The sequence below is a fragment of the Schistocerca cancellata genome, chromosome 4, assembly GCF_023864275.1.
Source record: "Schistocerca cancellata isolate TAMUIC-IGC-003103 chromosome 4, iqSchCanc2.1, whole genome shotgun sequence".
Taxonomy (NCBI): Eukaryota; Metazoa; Arthropoda; class Insecta; order Orthoptera; family Acrididae; genus Schistocerca; species Schistocerca cancellata.
In genome coordinates this window covers 243,894,165-243,916,655 of record NC_064629.1, presented here as the reverse complement: position 1 = coordinate 243,916,655, position 22,491 = coordinate 243,894,165, and positions in this window count along the sequence as shown.

Below are 22,491 nucleotides of genomic sequence, written 5' to 3'. Positions count from 1 at the left end.
ATCTCCTTAATTTTCTTAGGAGGACGAAAAATCGGTCTAATACCACGTCTACGCAGGACCCTTCCTATTTTGCTGGAAATTGCGCCACAAAAAGGAAGAACCGCAATCGGTGTTTCATCCTGTGAGGTTGCAGCATTATCACGTTTCCTTCTTTTGGAGAACGCTGCCTTTATATCGCGTGCACCATAGCCGTTCTTTCGGAACACGTTCTTAAGGTGATTAATCTCGAACCTTAAGTGGTCCTCGTCAGAAACAGTTTTGGCTCTATATACCAACGTGTTCAAAACGGCTCTCTTCTGAGCAGGGTGATGGAAACTCTGTGCGTTCAGGTATAAATCGGTATGCGTCGGCTTACGGTATACAGAGTGGCCAAGACGCCCGTCCGTCTGTCGTTGTACTAAAACGTCTAAGAAAGGCAGTCTCCCTTCCTTCTCCATCTCGACAGTGAATTGGATGTTCAAATGGATGCTGTTCATGTGTTCAATGAATTCTTTAAGAGCTTCTTCGCCGTGTGGACAGATCATAAATGTATCGTCAACGTAACGATAAAATAAGGATGGACGGAGGGGAGCCGAATTTAGTGCACGTTCTTCAAAATTCTCCATAAAAAAGTTAGCCAGTGATGGAGACAACGGAGAGCCCATTGCCATACCGTCTGTCATTTCATAAAATTTATTACCATACAAGAAGTAGGTGGTCGTCATCACGTGCCGGAACAACTTTATAGTTTCAGGAGGAAAAAGATCCGCCAGCATTTTCAAAGTGTCCTCCACAGGAACTTTTGTGAACAGCGACACCACATCCAGGCTGACTAAAATGTCATTTGGACCAACTCTAATATCTTTGATTTTCTCAATGAACATCTGGGAGTTTTTGATGTGATGTTCACACCAGCCAACTATAGGAGTCATCAACTTTGTTAAGTATTTGGCCAGCTTATAAGTAGGAGAACAAACACAAAATATTGTTCGATGAAACTAAAATTCTGTCCCATGCCTCCACGTACTGGGATCCTGTTATTAAGGAGGCTGTTGAAATAAGAATGAGCCAAAAGAACTTTAACCGCGATAACGGATACCATCTGAGCTGTGCGTGGAAACGAGCGCTTGATGCAGAGAAGCAGCAGAGACGTTCCTTCCAAGGTTTACGTTTAAACGGAAGCGGTGGCGCCACCGGCGCACACAGTGACACCGTCTGAGACAGCAGCACGTAATCGCCGACCAATCAGAAGCCGACCAATCAGAAGCCGTCTTCGGGCTATATAGAGGCTACCATAGCAGCAGTGGAGACAGTCAGCTCCTGACGATGACGATGGAGGTAATCGTCGAAAGCTCAAGATTTTATCTAGAACTGACGCGGCAAGAATACCGAGAATATTTTATACATTAAACTATCCTTTTCCATTTTTCTGACTTTCAAAATGTGTGACGAAAATTGTTGAAAAATCTACCTAAAATACGAGAGATATCGTATTATTAATAATAAAATCTTTAAATTTACCTGTTAAAATTTTAGTTATTCCATTGTTTTCATTATAATAATTTGCAGATGACTTTGATCCTATTGAGCCTTCCTGACTAATGTCTATTGTACTGCAACGTCCAAATTTACGATCCCAAATTCCTTTCATTTTCAAATATTTTTCACAAATATTCCACATCAACACACCACTAAATCTTGCTATTTTGAGTTTCTTGACGAATTTAAGCAGATCAGTATTCGTAACAGTCTGTCGGGTTGTGTAGTTAGGGGACTCTTTTAATAAAAACCCCAAGACCTTTCATAAATGGTTTTAAATCTATATCTTTACTGATAATGATGGTCGCTATCATCCTGTTATGCCTTTTAGATTCCAGTGCTTCCTCCTGAGTATTTTGCGCATTATTCACTGTTCGGACTATGGCAGCAACTCCTTCCACCAACGAGGCCAAAAGTCCTACCAAAACTGTAATTAGAAACGAGATAATTCCACCAGAAGTCTTAGATACTGGCAGAACCCTCTGCACTTTTTGACATGGTCCCTTCTTACTCACTTCTTCTTCAAGACGAAGACGCTTTTTGCCACTACCACTGCTGATTGACCTGTAGGTTTCTTCTTCTTTAGTTGAAATTTATTCCAATTTAAATTTGGTACTCAATTCTTTATTAACTGCGAGTGTTGCAATACGTTGTCCTATGCCTCTGTCCGTTCTTAGATGTATTTGCGTCACTTTATCGGACAAAATTCAATATGCAGCATGCCATTTTGCCACACCTTGATTTGCAGAGTACGTTAAATCATGCTCCTTGCATTTTTTGCCAAGTATTTCTCTGCCTCGTGATGACTGGGTGTTGTGTGATGTCCTTAGGTTAGTCAGATTTAAGTAGTTCTAAGTTCTAGGGGACTGATGACCATACATGTTAAGTCCCATAGTGCTCAAAGCCATTTAAACCTTTTTTTTTGTCATGTAGATTAACTCCCTTATCTCCACGAGCCAGATGCTTTTTCGGTTTTGTGCCAGATCCATAAACTGTATCCAGGGATATGAATTTCAACTGGCATATTATCCAGAATATCACCGCCACCTCTGCTGCTACGCTTCCTAGCACTCACGGTAAGCTACTGCACTGTCTGAGATTTGCGCGTGCCATTATATTGCAAACTGCGATCGTTCATCCAATTGTTTCGTGATGCAGGAAATCCAGGCTATTTCATTAAAGCCTTATTCCCGTGATGCCTTACCACGTGTTCTACGAGAAACACATTTGATTCAGAACTGTTTTGTAATTATTCTGTGTAAATTCTGCCTGTAATTTCTGCATGATTCCTTTCCTTTAAGATGTAGGTTCTCGGGTTTGTCCCCTGTAATTTTGACACCGTAATTGTATCTGTTGGGCAGTTTGCAACGGCAAACTTCTCAAACAGTTTTTTTTTTATTCGAAATACACACCAAGTCACGTACATTGAACTTAGAAGCTTGAATGGACCCACCATCTTAATACGATTGTATGCTTCATTTAGAAGTCTATTGCCATGTACTTCGATAGGTCTCATCTTAATCGTGTGATGATCAGTGCGAAAATACTCCACATTAATTTGTGGGAGAAGGACCAGTCATGTGTATGAACCACGAAGATTAAGTTTCATCCACATACGGTTTTTATGGTTCTGTTCAGACACTCCACAGCACTATCTTTCATGTGGTAGAATGATGAGCATTGGTTTATTCCGTATTACTCCATTACCAACTTGAAAACTTGTTGTAAAATTTATTTCTGTGGTCGGCCTGCAGGGTGTCACGATACCGATTTTTACCAATCTGCACCAGTTCTTTGAACACTTGTGTAATTCCCCTCCAAATCGCAGCCCTCACAGGAAGGGACGAGACGAGTTCAGAATATGTATCGATGATCATTCGAATTTATTTGAACGCTGGATTCGATCTTGAGTATTCTCTCATGTTCACGAGGTTAGCCTACTATTTATTACCCAGACCACGCCTTATGACTCGTCTGCAGTGTAACGTTTATCCAGCAGACCTATGGAGTTCACAGACCACCGTCTCCATTATGCAATAATGATCCTTTCCCGAATCCCTGAGATGATCTGTATTATTTCAATCACGTGAACTGCAATCTCTATGGTGGTTGATGCTGTCAGTAGCCAAAGTCGGTCTATCATTTCCTTGGTGTCATCATAATATACATACTACAGATACAATGTCTTCATTTTTTATGCTTAATGTCAACGCCTTGCCCTTTGCCATATTCAGCGCTTAACACTGGTCTCGTACATTAACGTATTTCTAACTGTTTGTGCTTCTATATTGTTCATTTGCACCGTTGTCTTTCTATATGCATTAGTCATGTGTAGTATTTCAGCATATGATATCTTCTCTTTCAGTATATACATTCGGGTGTTTAACGTTTTTAGGAATATTAGCTCCACTTCACCAAACTCCCTGTCTCCAAAGTGGATGGTGTCCTTCGTTAAGCATATAAGTAGCTTCCTGAGGAAATATGGCTGATACCGATTGACCTTTGATAAACCCATCCACTTTCTTTTATTGTCATATCTACTTTGCTAGCAATGTGACAGTTGATGAAATTGATGATACACAATCGTTCCTCGACTTCTCCTCCTCCTCCTCCTCCTCTTTCTTCTTCTCTTCGGCCACTATCTTACGCCACCACCATGCGCGAGACCTGTTTCATACTTTCTGTGTAGGTTTAGAAGTTTCGGAGAGAGACTATTCGCAATCCAATTGTCCGGGTTTTAAGAGTCGCAGTTTGTAAGGAATCGCTTTCCACATCTCAATGATCCCTTGCGTTTTGCCGATGATCTGTCGCATATTGATCGCACTTCGAGATGGTACACATCTTTGGGATGTGTGTGTGTGGGGGGGGGAGGGGGGGAGGGGGGGAAGCTAGTTGTGGTGATGGGTTGTTCACCTTCTTAACTCTTCTGTCTCAGATTCATGTCGATGGGCTCTCTCATTTTTTCTCTCCATCAGGGACATGTAAAACTAAATTTTCATAGCTAATACTTTGATAAACCCATCCAGTTTCTTTAATTGTACATTGACACTCTCGTAGACTGTTTCAGGTTTTCTAATTGCATGTGAGCACACTGCATTTATGTGAATTTGTCCAGAGCATACAATATACTGACAGGATTATTTTCTGGTACACTACCTTTAATGCAGAATCTCATTGAAGTTTCGTCTAAATTGACTCTCATTCAGTTTTCTAGTTTTATCAGTGACCAGAAAGCCATACTGAGAGTTATTCCAGCAAATCCCACACATGGTGACGAATTTCTATATGCTATAAATTCAGATGTTCCTGTTTGAAACCGATAATAAGGATTGCTTTATTCTGGACAAACTGCTTCAGGACCCTTGAGTATGTCTGCCTCAAATAAAATGTGTCAACTTGCATATGGCAGCCAAAGCAAAAATATTTCCGGATCTCGTTCTGATTTTCCACTGTGATGTCAATCAACATGAATACATTGTTTAGCTTCATTTTTTCAGGTGGTGGAGTACTGCTGCTTTCACTGAATGTCTGGTACATTAATCCCTCAAAACCATGCAAGATCTTCTGCAATAGCTGACATTTTGACTGAAACAGAGGTTTTGAAAAAATATACATATTTACGGAATGTACCCGCTCAGGATGTGATAACAGTATTAGAAATAGCTTAGTCTTCCCACAGTCTGAATGTCCTATAGTTAAAGCACATAAGTTATCGGGAAGTAATGAGCCAATCTTCTTTCTCCTCCAGCTTCCAGTATCATCACTGCAGGGCCACTTGGTTCCTACGACATGCTTGTGAATGGGATGTTTCATCCACTCTATCACGATGAAGACTTTGTGCTCACAGTGACGTACAGGGCATTTTGCAGAGAACTCACACGCATGTATCTCCTAAAGAGTGAGTGAGCGAGGATTATCTTGTTGGAACAACACTTCACATTCCCGTTGCAAGAACGATAAAGTAAAGGGCCTACTAACATTCTGCTGGTACCGAGTGCTGCTTAGCGTCCCCTCTAAAAACACCACAAGTGAACGGAAGCTGTAGCTTATCCCACCCCAGACCAACAGGTTGGGGCGTTGCCAGCGTGCCTTGGGTGAATGTTCTCTAAGAGACAGCCCTCAGCAGATCTACATCGTATGTGGAAACAACCATCACTTTCCCGCATGCAGATTCTGCATTTACTGCTGAAGACCACAGTGCGCCGTTCCATCTCCCAAGTGATCCTCTCATGGCACTATTCGAGCTGTGTATGTCGCTGCTGTGGCGTGAGTGGAATATGGGCTACAGATGTGCATGTCCATAGTCTCACTTCTAGTAAAAAGGTCGCAGCAGTACGTGTTGACATGTCTGGGCTCATAAGACCTCTTACCTGTGCTGTGGTAGCTGTACAATCTGTCACTGCTGCTCTTACAATACGACGATCCTGGTGGGCGTCTGTGCTGAGTTGTCCAGAACCTCATCTGCAGGTGTGAAAATGTTCACTGACCAGCATTGTTACACAATAGTCGCAGCACGACCAGCTAGCGTGGCAGTGCTCCAAATGGACTATTCTGCCACTTGGTAGACCACAATTTCATCCCTTTCAAACTCGCTCAGTTGGGTGTAGAGTGCGTCTTCGTGCGTGGTTGACTGCTTGCTTCACGCGTTTGCACCACACTGAGCATTCTGGCATTGAGCATTCCCTATTATGGTTTACGCACAGATGGCACTCTGGTAGCAATACCACTATGCTATCTGTTCACGGACGACGTTAAAACCATTATCAGTAGATTTACTACACACCAGGTGGCATATGCCGTCACCGGATCAAAATCGATGTCGTCTTTCCATGTGCACAAATTTTTTTCCAGCAGGGTACATTATTTTCAGCAGTGTATGCAACTTTTAACAAAGAACAAAAATCAGAGTATAGAAGACGAATATACTGGCCTCTATTGCCAGTTTATCATCAGAATGAACAAGGTGTTGATGCTTTCTGGAACAACTGTGCTCGACGTTAACTTAAGTGAGGGCAATGTGTGTGTTCTGTGGGTGAGTTTCGCTGATATGTCGACCATTACCTCGCTATTTAGGGAGGACGGCGGCTGCAGACTTAACTCAGACGTTAGGTATGTTCCTGAATATATTATCACGATTCAGATGGAAGATCATGGCTTTCAAGATGATGACGATTGAGTTACTACTGCCTATTTCATGTTCGAATGGCTGAAATCACGAAATATTTGTGAAATGTTTTTGGACATTCATAGGAAATTTACTGAAAAACTTAACAATTTGAATAAAGTAGACTACTATTCGTTTCCTATACAACTTATATCTGTGCTATGTGCTATTTCACACAGATGTAAATTACTGCCTCAACTGTTTAAAAATGATGTGTTCCTTTCCATGTATGAGCCTTGCGATAAACATTATGATGTGAATAAATGATGCCAAATTGATGGCCGTGTTCCCAATAAAACTGCACTGTATTTGTTGTAAAATGTAAAATGGTAGTGAATCTTTTTTCTATTAAATTTATTTAAAAAATGATATTTGTGAAGACACTGAGGTTTAGCAAGTATGTAAGACACTATCAAATATGCCGCAACTTTAATTCGATGAGACACAGTTGAGTATTGCTCTAACTGGACCGTTTATGAACAGTGTGAAGCACCCCATGAGTAAGCGCCAATAAGCTGCAGGCTTTCGGCTCTCTCAACACAATTTTCTTATGAAACAGTTACTCACATATGTTGGACTTGGCGGTAAAGGCAGCAGTGAATGGCAGCAAGCGGTGGCGCAGGCGGTGGAGGGAGTGGCGCTGGGTGTGTTAGGCGGTGGCAGACAGTGACGGGTGGCACCAGCAAGCAATGATGCTGGAGACAGCTGCAGCGTCATAGCTCGAGGAGGTGCTTGAGCGATCTGATTAGTGGTAAGAAGTTGTATATTCTTTTAATAAGTAGTCACATAGGACATAGGTGGGTCAGGGTCTGTGAGTGAAAGAGTTCTGTAGGAAACACACCGTGCTTGATTAGGTACTCCTCAAAAAAATTTGAAAAAAAGTTGTCCTGTGTAGTCCTTAAATTCGGCCTGTGTAGCGTTCAGGACAATGGGTGGCACCACCAGATAGGAATTCCCGCTGTGAAATCGCCCTCTGCAGTCTTTACAGGTTACAAAGTCACACACTTTGGCACAGGGGGTATACAGGAATTTATACACTGCTTCACTTGCTTCATTGTGACGTATTCTGCGCAAATAGCCCTTAGATATGGGTGCCAATGGCAGAGTCTCTCTGTAGCTGTCAATGTTGTGTAGTACGCATCATCTAATTTCACAACACACAAATGTTTTAAGTATACATTTGGGTCCTGTGAAGTTAATCCTAAGTGGCTTTGCTCTACATGTCGACTGTGGTGACTTTGTATCCAAAAATTTTAACATCAGTCAGTGTATGGGATGGATCAAACTCATCCATCACCTTACTCTTTGTGTAACACATAATACTGCACACACATTCCCACTATTACGATGAATATTGAACTTTGGAATTAACACACTGCACCTTTTCATTATCCAGACCCACATGTACTCAATTCGATCTATATGCAGCAATGTTATATGTGTTGGCAAACAGCAGTACTTTTTATGTGTGACTTGACTGTGGTTCTGTAAGCTGTGGCAGCTACAATGTTGTCAGTCACTGCTGCTGCTGTGGCGGTGAATGGCAGCGGCTGCCGTGGCTGTAAAGTGTACTTGAATGACACCAGGTCTGATAAATCAGAAAACCCATCAGCGGACTGCTGCTGTGGCTGTGATCAATAATACGCGCATGTCCTCGTCGAGCAGTTCTGCTACTACAGATTCAGAGGTGCATTGTGCTGCTGGAACAACAACAAACTATAAGTATATATTCAAATACGGGGTGTTCAAAAAGTCTCTCGGCAGTGCCGTATGATTGATAGCCGCGCGTGCCGTATGCCGCAGTGAATATACCGAAAAGAAACTCAGTGAAATACAAGTTATTAATTTATTGAATATTCGATTTTACTGACGCTGACTGAGATAAACGAAACATTGGAATGTTGGGAGCGTCCACTTGAAGGGAAGTAACCTAGGCAGGCGAACAATCATACGGCACTGCGGAGAGACTTTTTGAACATCCAGTATACTTTTGTTAAAAGCAATCAAAATTATAATATCATTAGATACTTACTTTCAAATCTTGCAGTATTATTCCGCTTTTGCCATGGGGCGCTGGCTAATCCCTGCTACTGCTGCTACTGAAGCTTCATCATTCTGTCACTATTTGATCCAACCACGAATGAGGGAAGGTCAGGTAGCCTTATTCATATTATAATAACTGGAGAGGTGGGTAGATCTTTCTTGTTGGTCCAGCCTTTCTACAGATGCAGACTGGTGTATGAGGAGGGGAGGGGAGGGGGAAGGGGTTCCCCTAGGTGACACTAACCAATTTCCAGTGGTTCCCCAGGGGTACAGTAGTGTGAGATGACGATTATAATTCGGCCAAGTGTGTAACCTGACGCCAGATGTGTAACCTGATACCCCCTTATCTTATCAATGACCTTCAGATAAGATCATTAATTTGGAAAGAACTCACAGTGCTGTACTACTGCCTCCTGTACACTTTTATTTGACTGACAGTCAAATATTGCTCTCGTTGGTGAAGAAGTAAGGTCAGCTGCTAGCATGAGTTTCTTAGAAGGAGATACCTTAAGGTTTGCGATGCAACTCAAATCGCTTGATACGGGCAAGTCTTCAGGTCCAGATTGTATACCGATTAGGTTCCTTTCAGATTACGCTGATACAATAGCTCCCTACTTAGCAATCATATACAACCGCTCGCCCACCGATAGATCTGTACCTACAGATTGGAAAATTGCGCAGGTCGCACCAGTGTTTAAGAAGGGTAGTAGGAGTAATCCATCGAACTACAGACCTGTACCATTGACGTCGGTTTGCAGTAGGGTTTTGGAGCATATACTGTATTCAAACATTATGAATCACCTCGAAGGGAACGATCTATTGATACGTAATCAGCATGGTTTCAGAAAACATCGTTCTTGTGCAACGCAGCTAGCTCTTTATTCGCACGAAGTAATGGCCGCTATCGACAGGGAATCTCAAGTTGATTCCGTATTTCTAGATTTCCGGAAAGCTTTTGACACCGTTCCTCACAAGCGACTTCTAATCAAGCTGCGGGCCTATGGGGTATCGTCTCAGTTGTGCGACTGGATTCGTGATTTCCTGTCGGGAAGGTCGCAGTTCGTAGTAATAGACGGCAAATCATCGAGTAAAACTGAAGTGATATCAGGTGTTCCCCAGGGAAGCGTCCTGGGACCTCTGCTGTTCCTGATCTATATAAATGACCTGGGTGACAATCTGATCAGTTCTCTTAGGTTGTTCGCAGATGATGCTGTAATTTATCGTCTAGTAAGGTCATCTGAAGACCAGTATCAGTTGCAAAGCGATTTAGAAAAGATTGCTGTATGGTGTGGCAGGTGGCAGTTGACGCTAAATAACGAAAAGTGTGAGGTGATCCACATGAGTTCCAATAGAAATCCGTTGGAATTCGATTACTCGATAATTAACACAATTCTCAAGCCTGTCAATTCAACTAAGTACCTGGGTGTTAAAATTACGAACAACTTCAGTTGGAAAGACCACATAGACAATATTGTGGGGAAGGCGAGCCAAAGGTTGCGTTTCATTGGCAGGACACTTAGAAGATGCAACAAGTCCACTAAAGAGACAGCTTACACTACACTCGTTCGTCCTCTGTTAGAATATTACTGCACGGTGTGGGATCCTTGCCAGGTGGGATTGACGGAGGACATCGAAAGGGTGCAAAAAAGTGCAGCTCGTTTTGTATTATCACGTAATAGTGGAGAGAGTGTGGCAGATATGATACGCGAGTTGGGATGGAAGTCATTAAAGCACAGACGTTTTTCGTCGCGGCGAGATATATTTACGAAATTTCAGTCAGCAACTTTCTCTTCTGAATGCGAAAATATTTTGTTGAGCCCAGCCTACATAGGTAGGAATGATCATCAAAATAAAATAAGAGAAATCAGAGCTCGAACAGAAAGGTTTACGTGTTCGTTTTTCCCGCAAGCTCTTCGGGAGTGGAATAGTAGAGAGATAGTATGATTGCGGTTCGATGAACCCTCTGCCAAGCACTTAAATGTGAATGGCAGAGTAATCATGTAGATGTAGATAGGTATTGATCGAATTTCCATTCCAGGTGTTCATTTACCAATCTTCTTGAAGGGAGGGGGCTAACGCTGTTGTTTGTTCATAATGGGCACCTGGATTCGAAATTGTTTGTTTGCAGATAGTTCCCTACAGTCTGGGTCGACACATCGCGCCCACTCGTCTCCAAAAAGGCAGTATCCAGTTCTTTTTCATTGTTGTCGGATTACCCAGGAACCGCAAATTGTACACAACGATCGTTAGGAGGTAGTATCGACCCCGAAAGTACACACATTCAATGTTTTGTGCTTCATTACATCGGCTGAATGTTCGAATGACTTCACTGTGGTGTAAGTCGATTCGCTTGGTAACTCAATCGTCGTCTGAGCTTCAAATGATCGTTCTATCATTGGAGTCACAGCTGCACTGAGAAAGCGTTTTACGTGTATCTTTATCACAAAAGTGGCTGGCCGCGGAGGTTTCTTAAGATCTAGAGTATTGAGATAGAGGTTTCAAGTAGGTAAAAAGCAGACTGGGCAAGCTACGGGAGTGACGCAGTTTTCTTCCCGTGTACAGGGTATGCCACGATCTTCTACCAGTTCCGATCCGACAATGGTGCTGTTCCTAATCATCCTGTGGAAGAACATCTGCTCGTAGTGTTCCGGAACCGTTGATGGATCTCGAGTGATAGAGTTTCATACGTGTGCAGACAGCTGAATGGTAAATGCGACTGCTCGCCAAGACCAGGAAATCCTGATTCGAATCACGGTATGGCACAAATTTCACATTCTCTGTATTTATCTTACCATAAAGTACCGATATCATTATGCAAACAGCTATTCACCGTTAATGTCGTGTACGTTACCTTTTCGGTATGTAGTCCATTCGGAAATTAAGAATTCACTGCAATTTATTTGCATTTCTGATTTCAATAACCTCTCTGTTCCAAGAATAACTTGAACACTACTTACATCAACAAGTGAGAGTAATTCTGGGATATCACCTTGCAATTCACTAACATTAATGCTTAAATCAGTTTTTTTCTGTTCTCCAATGGTTTGGATTCCTACTACCACAAATATAAGGGGCAGTCGAATGAAAACTAGACAGATGGAAACAAAAGTAAGTAAGCTGTTTATTATTTCAAAAATAATCGCTATAACTGTTATTATATTTATCCCACTGTGAGACAAGATGTTCATCTCTCAAAATGGTTCAAATGGCTCTGAGCACTATGGGACTTAACTTCTGAGGTCATCAGTCCCCTAGAACTTAGAACTACTTAAACCTAACTAACCTAAGGACATCACACACATCCATGCCCGAGGCAGGATTCTAACCTGCGACCGTAGTGGTCGCGCGGTGCCAGACTGAAGCGCCTAGAACCACTCGGCCACTCCGGCCGGCTGTTCATCTCTCCAGGGAAAAATGTTTGTCTACAGAATCATGACTCTACCCAGGTGTGCATCTTTTCTTAGGAAACAAATCGACGGCTACCCATGATTTTCTTCAGGGTCCCAGAAATGTGGAAATTGCATGGAGAGAGATCGAGGCTGTATGGAGGCTGTCCAAGAGCTTCACAGCGAAACTTCTGCAGCCATATATATATATATAGTGAACATTAATAAAACTGCAGGGACCGATTCCTGACTGGAAATGCAGGAAGAAAGGTCCTATGAGCATGTGTCCGGAAATGGACGGTGCACGTGCAACGACAACAAATCGTCCAGGAACGCAGTACAGTGTTGCAGCACATCCACGTCACAACAAATGTTCAAAGTGGATTTCATGGGATGCAATGCAATCGGTTGTCATGCAGGATCCACATAATCGTACTTTGGCTTACACCTTGTTGGCGGACCACTTGCCTGGAGATTGTAGTGGGGTTTGTCTCAATATCCCGTAGAACCTCGTTCTCCAAATCTGCTATAAGCACAGTCCGCCACCTGCCTGCACTTCGTCTGTCGGAAAGGACCCATGGTCACACAAACGCCCAAAAATCCCTTGAAATGTGTGATGTGGTTGGTATCTGTAATGGTGATTGTTCTGGTATAGCCGTGCGGATTCTCGACCGTTACCATCTGCCTGGCCGTACACAAGCACCATCTCGGCTTGGTTCAAATGGCTCTGAGCACTATGGGACTTAACTTCTGTGGTCATCAGCCCCCTATAACTTAGAACTACTTAAACCTAACTAACGTAAGGACATGACACACATCCATGCACGAGGCAGGTTTCGAACCTGCGACAGTAGCGGTCGCGTGGTTCCAGACTGTAGCGCCTGGAACCGCTCGGCCACCCCGGCCGGCATCTCGGCTTGTTCCCCGCATGAATACCGGACCATTGTCCTGCTAACAGTACGCTGCGTCTATCACAAAGCCTGCAACACACATGGAAGACACAGCACGTGGTCAGAGGAATTTCATTCGTCAGCGCCATCTACCGTGGTAATGATGCATTTTCGCACACATGTTCATTGTACCTTTTCTCCCTATTTCCAGTCTGGAAGCTGTCCCTGCAGTTTGTCGGTTTTATTAATGTTCATTAATATTGTGTCTTTAATACGGTCTTAGTCTTTTGCTAGGTGGTGATCTCAGGCATCGGGTATTTTACTAACAACGTGAAAACACTTTTTCACAATATCGTAGCACATGTTTTACTTCACATTTCAACTCCTGACAACAGTAAAAATGCAATATTCAGCTTTTAACACTAAAGAGAGCTTTTCACTCGCGCCTTTATGAGATAAAAGACTTACTGTAGGCGCGCTGAAACCAAGACTAATGCATGGTTGTATTCATGTCGCATCTCCAGCCGGAACATATCGTCATCTGGACACAATTTTCGGCGGTCCACCTAGCCGTCATCTTCAGGTGAGTAGGGCGTCGCACTAACTCCCCGGAATTGAAATCAAACACTTCGCGGCGGCTCTATACACCGAACGTGGTTTTTATTCAGCGTTTGAAGTCTTGGTGTCTCAATCCCACGCATTTGCTTGTTAATTTTGATGTTGTGTCTCTGTTTACCAGAGTACCTCTTGTAGATTCTTTGCAGATAATTAGTTAAAAATTGGACGTGCGTTGACGTCGACGTATATTTTGTTTAATGACAAATACTTTGAACAAACTGACGGAGTGGCTATGGGAAGACCATTATCCCCCATAGTCACCAATTCGTTTATGGAAGATTCTGAAAATTTGTAAATTTGTGGTATGGTCTTACGGGACCAAACTGCTGAGTTCATCGGTCCCTAATCCTATACACTACTTAATCCAACTTACACTAACTTACGCTATGGGCAACACACACACCCATGCCCGAGGGAGGTCTAGAAACTCCGACGGGGGGAGCTTCACGGACCGTGACAAGGCGCCTCAGCTTGAAGATTTTGAGGCCATGGCACTGAACACGACGTTCTGAAAACCAACTTGTTTCTGGAGATGCGTCTACGATACGTTTAGGGTACGGATTCATAGGAGGGATGCTCTGGTTCGTTTCCTAGATCATTTTAATTATCTGCATCTCAATATTAAGTTCACAATGGAAATTGAAAAACTTCCGTTGTTAGATGTCTTGACCTACAGGAGGGATGATGGGACATTAGGACATACTGTTTATCGTAAGCCGACGCATACGGACCGATGTCTTCATGCATAAAGTTGTCATTCAGCGTACCAACGCAATGGGACCCTACGAACATTGGTAAAAAGAGATTACGCCATCTCAGATGCAGGTAGTTTGACACAAGAACCAAATCATCTAAAAGCTGTATTCAAGTAGAATGGTTATACTGACAATTAGATCCGTAGTGCTTTACAGATTCGGCCTTCGCGGGAACAAAGAGAAGATACAAGCAAATCGGTGACATTCCTACCTTTTGCGGGAAGCATATCTTCAAAAATATTTTAAAGAAATTTTATATGAAAAGTGTACGCCAGCTAAGATCAGGGCTCTGCTGGGCTCAGTGTAGGATGATTTGGGTTTGATAAAACCCGTGGTCTACAAGATTCCCTGCTTATGGGAAAGCCTATATTGGACAGACGATTCGTACAGTCCAGGATCTTTGCGTCAAGCATCATCGCCACATGCGATTATTTCAGCCAGAAAAATCAGCAATGGAGGAAAATTGTCTTACTGAAGGACATATAATGTTGTATGAGGAGACACAAGTGGTTGCCCTGCGTCGCGGTATTGGGATTGTGTAGTGAAAGAAGCCACTGAAATCCGGCTCTCTGACAGTATTATAAGCAGAGATAAGGGGTCCCCTTTAAGTAAGAGCTGGAACCCTGTTCTGTCTGACATCAAGAAACAACGGTCTTTGTTTTGGTCATCAAAAGCCGTCAGTAGTGTTTGACATCAATTTATCGTTTCCGCGTTCTTTCAGCCCTGCAGCCAGGCGGACGCGCGAGTACGAACCTCTCACTAAGTTAAGCGATTAATATTGAAATAAGAGCTAATTTAGTTAATATTACATTTTAGACTAGTGCATTTACTTCTTATGTAATCTATCTATTGGAGGTTTCGCTTTTCTGAACGTAATTACATCGAAAAGGAAGTATTTCGTAAAGGCCGGCAGTCGCGAGTTTGTTTACATACTTAGGCGTAAATTTCGGACGAGCGTAGATATTTGTTTTTGATTAGACTTAGCGCTTCAAAGTTAAATTAATTCGTGTGTCTCATCCAGAATTTGTGTGGTTAATTAAAAGTTTCTGAAGCAAGTTTATAAGCTTGTTTACATTAGTGTTTAATTACATATTAGTACAGGTTACGAAACTATTGCGTTGTTGAAGCTATTTTCTGCTTTTGTGTTACGTTTTACTATCAAACCATGTGTGACAAGTGTGGTGGTTGCCGTAAAAATTTGAAAGAGAGGGTTTTCTGTACAGACTGTAGGTCGTGGTTTCATTGGGCTAGTGCAGCGGAGAGGAAACAGGGGTAGATAATGAGGCTCTTCCATGGCAGTGTAGGTTATGTAGAAAGGACAGAAAAATCGCGGAACAGGTGGCAAAGATTTGTGCACTTAAGGCTGAATTATAAATCGCGAATTTGGAACTATGTAAGCTAAGGGAGGAAAAAGGCTCTGGGCGCTGGGAAAAGGTATCAAGCAAAGGGCGAAAAAGGGAAACAATTGATAAAACGTCTGAAATTCAGTTAGCAAATAAGTTGGGCTTGCTACCTGAAGTAGTGGAGGAAGGACCTCATTCAGATGTAGTTGAATGTAGGTTGAAGCAGAATACTAGCTTAAGGAAAAAAGACAGGACGGGATCAAACCAGAATAGGAAAAGAAGAATTCTGCTTATAGGTAGTAGTCATGGGAAGGGTGTGGGCCAACAGCTTCAGGAGATATTAGGGACAGAGTACCAGGTCACAAGTTTTGTGAAACCAAGTGCTAGACTTCACCAGGTGACAGAAAACTTAGGTCACCTATGCAAGGACTTTAAGAAGGAAGATCAAGTAATTATAGTTGGGGGAGCAGGAAACAGCCTGGGTATGAATACAAAATATAGTATTAGGAGTGACCTGGGTAAAACAGGAGCAGAAACTGCCCACACGAATGTGGGGTTTGTGGAGGTCTTTCCGAGCCATGATCAGCCCTGGGTAAACACCGCTGTAAGGCTTGTTAACAGTGAGCTGAACTGGATGCCCCAGACACCGGCAAAGTCGCACATGAGTGTTGTTCCAGTTGATGCTATTGGTAGGTGGGGCTACACTACACATTGTCTGCACCTAAATAGGAACGTGAAAGATATGTTAGCTTCTCTATTAGCAGATACTCTAAGTGGGGCCACAGTCAGTTATTGGAACCAGGCAGAAAGGTTTTTTAGGTTAAAGCCAAATTCCAGACAGACAACAACCAAGGAAAATAGAAGAAAAGAAACTTCATACACAGCAAATAGGGATAAAGCTAAGGGTGGTATCAACTTTGTGGGGCGGTGGGTGGAATAATAGAATAAATGTTTTGTATTTATGCTGTTTGCCGTTCTCAACACTGGCTCTGTAACTACAATATTGGCAACCAGAAAGTGATTAGCAAAACGTGAAGCCTGTAATTAGCATTCCTAGTGCCCACTTCATCTGAGAAATACATTTATAGCTACAGCTTATAGCTCTGATGAATTAGGAGGTTGTCTGGGATTCATAATCAAAAACCATTCTCTCTAAAATGTCCACTATATTCTGAAAGTCACAGACCAAAATGAATCCAAACAATCCAACTACCAGAGCAGTTCAGAGTCTAATGCGCTGATGCAATTATAACTGTTCAAATTAAATGTTTAAGTGAATGCTCGCCATAATTTGATGTTAATGTTCATCAAACGCCACACTAATAATGGTAGAATGTCTGTCCTGCGGCGGCACGTGAAAATACGACATACGCAAACTAAAGATAGATCATTAACGTCATCCCAAAATTAACACTTCAGTCGAAAACGATTTCATGGTTACGCGTATCCCGAGTAACTTATTACTGCATCTGAGGCTGTTTATATCAACGATACCGACGCGACGCGACTCCCGGCACAGGTGGTGCGCTAATCAGCATCTGGAGAGAACTGGAGCCTACTTTCTCTCACGCAGCGTTCTTACATATAAAGCCGCGGTGCGGACGGCTAGGGGAATGCCTGATCAAAGCTGCTCTCCCGACTAGCCGCTGGGCTAGTAATGCACCACTTTAAGTTATCGAATAAATCATTGCTTCCTTTCCTGATGGCCGATGAAGCTTTCAATTTAATTGTGCAATCAGCACACAAGTAAGTAATTATAATAAAAGTCTGACGTGGCTAAGTCAAATATTTTGGGCGAGAGAATTAATTTAATTACACTACACGCAGTAGACGAGCTCTGATCTTGCGCTTTGGAGATACGCTATAGCTATAGTTTTATAGTTATTCTGTTGAAACTTCTCACATTTTTATGATTATAGTGGATCTCCCTTCTACTTAAATTTAAACAACCTAGCTTTATTTATTCGCCTACTTAATCCATCTTGCTTCCTTAATTTCTAAGACAAAAACCAGAAAAGTCATGAATTTCAACTAAAATTTTAATTTGTGAGATCCAGAATACTGTTTCTACTAAATTATTATGCAAAAGGAATCTAAATATAAATTTTTAAGTTTCTAGCTCTTTTCTGTTGCGCCAATGATTTTTACAGAAACACATCCAAATTTCGAAAATGGTTAAAGTTAGAGAAGTGATATCCAACACATATTGATTTTGTATTACTCCTGACATTCTAGAAACGTTTCAGGTTATTTACTTCATTTTAAAGTATTGCGCAATATTTATGACGTCAGAGCTAGTTACAGTGGACTAGGCTGGCACACAATGGAAAGACTGATGTGAATTTTATAAGGCGTGAGTATGCTGCTTCCCTACAACTTACTTCGCCAAAATATCAGGAGAATAAAATATAAAGTAGCCGAGCAGATAATGTGTTTAGATGATCTCAAAAATAAGAATGAGATTCATATACTTTGTCTGTCTGACCACCATCTAACTGTCGGGATGGAAAATGTCAGTATAAATGGGTATAATTTAGTTTCTTACACTTGTAGATCTAGTATGGATAAAGGAGGAGTTGCCATTTTGATAAAACAAGGGTTTAAATACAGAACTGTTGAAGTACGCAAATTTTGTGTTGATCAGCACTTTGAGGTTTGTGCATGTGAACTTCAGCTAGATAATGTTGTGTTGATATTAACAACAGTGTACAGGTCTCCACTAGGAGATTGGGAGCAATTCATAAAAAACTTTGACTCCCTATTATGCTGTCTCTCGGACAAAAAGAAGAAGTTATTAATCTGTGGTGATTTCAACTTTCTAAGCAATTCGGATAGGGCAAGTGAACCAGAAGTGTTGTTAACAACATATAACTTAGAATCAATGATAAATTTCCCTACATGTATAGCTCAGGAGAGTAGTACTCTAATAGATAATGTATTTGTACAGCAAGATGATGTAGAACAAACACATGCTTTTCCTGTGGTAAATGGATTATCTGGCCATGATGCATAACTGATTAACTTACAAAACCTAACAGGGTGTACACTTCAGAAACCATTAAGCAAAAGTGTGAGGGTACTCAACCCGGTATCTATAAATCACTTCAGAGAAAGTTTAGAAAATGTGAACTGGGAAGACATATATAATGAGCCAAATGCTAATGATAAATGCAGGCTATTTCTTGATAAATTTATATTCCTTTTTGACCATTGTTTTCCAAACAAAATTACTAAATGTAACACCACAAACTGTTCAAAGAAACCTTGAATTAATACAGGTATTAAAGTGTCTTCAGAAAGAAAGAGAAAGCTATATGAGACAGCAAGAACTAGTAAAAATCCAGAAGTGGTCTTACACTATAAAAATTATTGTAACATACTGAGAAAAGTTGTAAGGAAATCAGAAATATGTATGTTAGAGAAGAAATTAACAACTCCAGCAATAAAATAAAATCAATATGGAAAGATGTTAGAAGGGAGACATGAAAAGTAACCACTGGAGTAGGTAGTATTACTGTTAAAGAGAATTAGACCATCTTAAGCAACAGTACACAGGTAGCCAATGTATTTAACAATCATGTCTTAAGTGAAGAGCAAAAATTGGTGACAATAGTTCAAAAGAAAAAACCAGGCAGTACATGGAACAGTCAGTTTTGAAAAATTTTAGTCAGATTGAGTTTCATCTAACAACCTCTTGTGAAATAAGAAAAATCATTAAATCTTTGAAACACAAATGTTCTTTTGGAGTAGATGACATCTCTAACAAGTTATTAAAACAATGTGGAGCAATTACAGCTGATGTTTTGAATCACATATGTAATGCATCACTGACTCAGGGTATTTTTCCAGACAGGTTAAAATATGCCATTGTCAGGCCTCTCTGCAAAAAGAGGGAAACCACAGATGTCAACAATTACCGGCCAGTATCCTTGCTTACAGCATTTTCAAAAATCTTTGAGAAAGTAGTGTACTCAAGAGCGGTTAGCCATATCAACAGTAATGGGATACTTAGTAAAGCACAGTTCGGATTTCAGAAATGCTGTTCCACTGAGACAGCAATATACAATTTCATGATCCACATAATAGAGTCTGTAAATAGTAAAATGTGGCTTATCCAAAGCATTTGATTGTGTAAACCATGACATTATGTTAGAGAAATTACAATTCTATGGTATAGATGGAACAGCATATGAGTGGTTTAAGTCATATCTACAGAACAGGAAGAAAAAGTCTCTTTATATGCTTTAAGTGATTCAAAGGAGTTTGCCACTTCGTCTAACTGGGGTGAAATTACATTAGGTGTTCCACAAGGTTCTGATCTTGATATATGTGAATGACCTCCATTCTTATGTGAAACAAGATGCTAAACTGAAACTGTCTGCTGATGATACAAGCATAATTATTAATCCAGTTAAAGAAAGACCGATAGAAAACGATACAAATAAGGTCTTTGGAAAAGTTATTAATTGGTTTTCTGCGAATGGGCTTGCTCTTAACTTTGAAAAAACACAGTACATCCAATTGTCTGCTGCAAAAAAATGTAATTCCTTCAATAAACATAACACATCAAAAGAAGTCAGTAGCCAAGGTAGAGCATACTAAGTTTTTGGGTGTACATATAGATGAGAATCTTAATTGGAAAATTCACATTTTGGATCTCCTAAAGCGATTAGGTTCAGCAACTTTTTCAATCAGAATAATTTCCAATTTTGAGGATGTAGAAATTAGTAAGCTAAGATACTTTGCATACTTCCACTCTCTGATGACATACGGAATAATATTCTCGGGCAACTCAACACTTAGGCAAAAGGTATTCACTGCTCAAAAGAAAGTAGTTAGAATAATGTGTGGGGTTCATAGTCTCACATCTTGTAGGCATCTGTTTAAAAGGTTAGGAATTCTTACAACTGCTTCAGAGTACATTTACTCAGTAATGACATTTTTTCTCAACAACGTGGACCAGTTTAAAATCAGCAGCGACATTCATGATTACAATAGCAGAAAAAAGAAAGACCTACCCTATCCTTTACCTAACCTATCTTTGGCACAGAAAGGGGTAAAATATGCTGCTATAAAACTTTTTGATAATTACCAGATGAAATAAAATGTCTGATAGATAGCAGTAATAGTTTCAAAAACAAATTGAAATCATACCTCCTTGACAACTCCTTCTATACCATAGATGAATTCTTGAATATGAGTAAATAAATCTGGAGACATCATATATGCATTTTGTGCCATTTAAGGGAATAGGATAGTTAATAGAAATATTTAGGTAAAATGCTAAAATGTAAACAAAAAAAGAAAAAAACTTGTTTCCTGTGCGCATTTCTTGTGCATTTGACACGCTCCACATCATAACGGTTTTGCGTGATATTGATCAATGGAATACGTAACTAACTCACTAACTAACCACTGGTGCACTGTTGTGCCTTGGGCTGGAGGGAACCTTTGCTCGCGCACGTGCAATGGACCCACGGTCGGTGTATAAAGGAGCCGCCGCGGCCTATTTGATTTCAGTTCCGGCGAGTTAGTGCAACGCCCTACTCCCCTGAAGATAGTGGCCAGATGCACCACCGAAATATTGTGTCCAAATGGCGATATGTTCCGTCTGGAGACCCCACATGAAAACAACCAGTTATTACGCCGGGGACGTTTACCGAGCCACAAAGACTAATTGCACATTGCACATACTGACTGCCAACCACCTACTTATAATTTCGCGGGTATTCAATCCTATATATTAAAACACTAACTTGTAACATGTTCTAGAAGCTGAATTGTTGAAATTAATGCCTATAATGACATCCGTTTTAGGCATTATCAATAATTTTATATAAACTTTCCCTTTCTTACTCTTGCAAAAATCAGAAAATAAAATTATGGCAAAAGTTATTTTATGAAGTTGAAAAATTGAAATTTTGGGACTCTAAAACACGGGAAGGTGCTGAAAACTAATGCCTCCGAATTTCTTATTCCGTTAATCGCAGTTGAAGCATTACATGCCACGCATATTACTGGGTCGACTTTCCCTCTTCGCTTACGCAAACTGCAACACTCTGCCGTTAGAGGGCAGCGTATTGTAGCGTGGAACATGGCGATGTCTGACGTAACTATGTCGATGAGTGGGAAACAGCGTTCTGTAATCGAGTTTCGAAATGGAAGAGTTCGTCCACACATGAAGCACCCTCTTCTTCAACATGACAGTGCCAGTCAAATACGAGCTCTGCGACATCTGCAACAGTCCAACGCCCTGGGCTCGCTATCATCGATCATCCTCCATGCAGTCCCGACTTGACCCCATACGATTTTCATCTCCTTCGAAAATTTAAAGAATCCCTGCGAGGACTTCACTTTGATAGTGATGAAGCAGCGCAAGTAGAGGTGAGGTTGCGGTTCCGTCAACAAAGTTAAACATTCTACAGGACTCTCGCTGGGAGAAATGCGTTCGTCGCCAGGGTGACTATGTTGAGGAATAGATATGTAGACATGAAGAATGAAGATGTAGAAAGTTATTAACGGTTTTTTATTTCTAACGGTTAAAGAGTTTTCACATAGAAAATTCGGAGGCATTACTATTGAGCACGCCCTCGTATATATGAGACATCAATCTCATAATCATGGTTTATTGCAAGGGCTAAATGGCGTTAACTTTGCTATGACTTTTACATGTTACTGGCGTTGTGTTCTTCAGTGCTAAGACTAGTCTGACGAAGTTCTCCACGCTAGTCCATCTTGTACTAATCTCTTAATCGCTGCATAACTACTGCAATC